Consider the following 3,563-nt stretch of genomic DNA (forward strand, 5'->3'; position numbering starts at 1 on the left):
GACTGTGGATCTGCATGCATATCTGTGTTGATTCTACATTGAATCAGTTAGGAATCAATGGTGATTCAACCATCATCTGAACATGGATCTGTATGCATATTTGTGTTGATTCTACATTGAATCAATGTTGATTCAACACTCATTTGACTGTGGATCTGCATGCATATCTGTGTTGATTCTACATTGAATCAGTTAGGAATCAACGTTTATTCAACCATCAGCTGAACGTGGATCTGCATGCAGATTTGTGTTAATTCTACATTGAATCAATGTTGATTCAACACTCATTTGACTGTGGATGTACATGCAGATTTGGGTTGTTTTTATATTGAATGAAAGCTCAGGATTTATGTACATTTTACGTCTGATAGGTCTACATCATAACATGCCACTAAAAGTTTCTTCACTGGTGTTAAACACTGTATTATTGGCAGATGATGGGTAAACTGTGTACAAAAGTTTAAAAATGACAACATGGGTTTGATTTAACATTTTATTTAAGAAAAGAGGGACAGATCTTTAAACATATTTGATTCCTTTTTGACTGTCAAAACAACAGTATGTTGTCCACAGAAGAACAGAGTCCATGAAGTTAAGCTTTGTACTGTATGAAGTAGGGAAACAGTACAAGTTGTGGTAAAACCAGTTTGACTCTGGTTGGCGTCACTTTGATTCCTTGCGATGTCTTCCTCTCATTCTGGCGCATAATGAAGCCACTTCTTGACAGTTTTGCTGCAGTCCTCAAGAGTCAGCTTTCGGTCAAACTGCAGAGCAACAGCTGAAAAAAATAAAAGTGAGGAAGGTGCCAGTTAGAAAGATGATAAACATTTGAAAAGTTCTGAAACACAATGAAAGATTAAACACTGTACTGGTTACAGGTCTGAGAACAAATACAAACCATATAGTTCCCCATGTACACTCACTGTTAAATTAATATCTTAATCTTTCATTAATATTTATCTTAATGTTTACATATACAACTGCATTTACCCATCAAGCTGCAGTATAGTGTAGGATTTATGATATTGATATGAAATCAATATTTAAAATAAAGGGCTGTTTATCAAAAAACCTAAGGATAAAACTCAGGGAGGATCAGGTTTATTTAACACACCAGAGACAAATAAATAGAACAAAAGGTGATTTATAGTGTAGTTGGAAAATTATAATTAATACACAATAAACTTCCATCAAATAGCTGGTTTAATCTTCCATCAACTACAAATATTTCCAAATAAGTTGATTAAATTCCTTAAAAAGTGTCTATATGCTAATAAAGATCCCACACAAGTAACAATAGTCCAGTTCAATTTAACCAGTTACCAATCCAAGGATCAACAGACTGAATCAGTCATTAGCAGGTTTAGTTCAGTGTTTCACCTGCCTTACATGTTAAGTGTTTCCCTTCTGCCTCACCTGGATTGAATCTGTGGATGATTAACAACCTTCTGCACTTCTTGATGGCTGCAGACGGTCATGTAATCATCCAACTCAGCTGTTCTGGTACAGAGGCTCATTTAAGCACGACCCTAAGCATATCATAATAAAAAGTTAAAAACAAGTGATTACTATCACAACAATTTAAAGCCCACCTGGACCAGCCAGCCTTACACTTTCTTGTCCACCACATGCTCTCCCAGACCAAACAATAGGCCCCGCCCTATTTTAAAAACTCAAATCCCACAAAATCTCGCAGGATTTCATACTTAGGCCTGGAGTGGTGGGTAGGATGAAAATAATACAAAAGGAGACATGACCTCAATTATTAAAAATATCCGTTTTGCCCCAAAATAACCAGGATTACTATGGGCACAAAACAATGCCCTTATTTTTCAATAAACACATTTAAGATCAAAGTAATATTGAAAAACTTACCATAAAAGTGCTCAGCGGAGAATTCAATTCAGAAGCCGGTAGCAAACAAGCCAGCAGCAAAGTGGCTTTTTGGTTGGGACAAACCACAAGTGTAAAATTGGGGAGGTGGACTGTACAACTCCTAGTACAGACTTGTAGATGTTTTTGTGTCAACACATTATGCACAGTCAGTAATAATATTTACAGACAAGTAAGAAAATGTACAGAAAGGAATCACAACCCACTGTTCTCAACATGTAGTGCTTAATTTGAAACATGATTAACCCCCACCTAGTAATAAAATGTTCTGACCCAGAGCTCAAGGAGGGGGAGGGAAGAAGGGATGAGAGGGGGTAAAGAGGAGAAGGTTGGGAGGAGCGGCTGGGTGGGGGAGGTTTGGGAGGGAGTAGGGGGAGATGAGGAGGTGATGAAGGCTGCAACAAACTGCCCAGATTGCACACAACGGTAAATCAACATTGAATTATAGTCAGAATGGTTGATTTTTGGTTGAGGTCAACAACTGACGGTTGATCAACCATCAAACAACCATCCACCTCCAGCCAAGTAACCAATGTTGAAACTGTCATTGAATCAATGTTGTTTTGTGGTTGAAATCTAATGAATGAAATGCTAATGTCTGATCAACGACTGATCAATGTTGAATCAATGTTGAATCAATGTCAGCTCTTTTGCCACACCCCTTCCCCTCCTCTCCTCCTCATCAGAGCTCTGGGTCAGAGCATTTTATTAGTGAGTGGGGGATATTACATTCTAAATTAACCTCTGTAAAGGATAGTGGGTGAAGATTCATTTCTGTACATTTTCTTTCTTTTTCATAACAAAGTCCTACTGACCATTTGTGTGTGATATATTGACACAAATATCTGATTATAGACTGAGAAAGTCTACCGCCTGTTGAGAAAGGTCTATTTAATGTTAAAGTTACTTTCCCTCAATGGAATATATACTAGTCAGTCCCAGTGACCGTTTCACTCACGGTTTAGCCGATGTGTTTCCTGGGTAAAGATCAACCAAAAAACGCAGACCAACCTCCCCGCCCCTCGCTCAACAGTTTCTGGTAGCGCAGGCGATAAACGTCAGGGGCCTGTTGATTCGTTAGGGGTCCGGTAATTAGCCCCGCCCCCCGGCCCAACGCTGACTTGTTCCGCTAGTGAATCTGGGTACAGAACGGAATCACAACTCAGTGTTGTCAACACATAGTGCTTAAGTTAAAACGTGATTAACCCTCACCTAAAAGGGGTTGTGCTGTGGTGGCGCAGGGGTTAAGCACAAACCACAATCAAGGACTCAGTCCTCAACACAGCTGTCACAGGTTCAATTCCTGACCTTGGCAACCTTTGCTGCATTACCCACCTTCCTGTCAATTAACTATCAAATAAAGGCCACTAGCCAAAACAATCTTTTAAAAAATAAAGTGTGAAAAACGAAAAACCCTCACTTAAAATTAAAGTTTCACCCGATTGAGGGGTAGATGGGCCCAGGTGGGGGGAAAGAGGTGTGTGTGTGTTTTTGGTGGGTGGAGGGAAGGGGGTTGGGCGTTTGAATGGCAGGCGGTGGTGAGGGGTGCAAAAAACACCTGAACACTTTGATTACTAGTTTTTCCCCAAACCTTATCCTCAAGGCAAACTGACCTGCATGCTTTCAGTTCAGCAAAACCTTGTTAATCAAATGTTAATTAAAATCATGTG

At 39.5% G+C, this 3,563-nt stretch overlaps 1 long non-coding RNA gene across 1 annotated transcript; it reads right to left on the reverse strand.

Moving 5' to 3' along the window:
* Positions 1 to 479: 479 nt before the first annotated feature.
* Positions 480 to 2,606, reverse strand: LOC148153588 (uncharacterized). The gene is made up of 2 exons (XR_015766366.1): positions 1,417 to 2,606; positions 480 to 778 (listed from the first exon to the last, which is right to left on the reverse strand). It is a non-coding gene; the product is annotated as an uncharacterized LOC148153588 (long non-coding RNA).
* Between the last annotated feature and the right edge of the window lie 957 nt (positions 2,607 to 3,563).

Source organism: Poecilia mexicana, unplaced genomic scaffold (genome assembly GCF_051168715.1).
Source record: "Poecilia mexicana isolate PSO_F unplaced genomic scaffold, ASM5116871v1 scaffold_19, whole genome shotgun sequence".
NCBI lineage: Eukaryota > Metazoa > Chordata > Actinopteri > Cyprinodontiformes > Poeciliidae > Poecilia > Poecilia mexicana.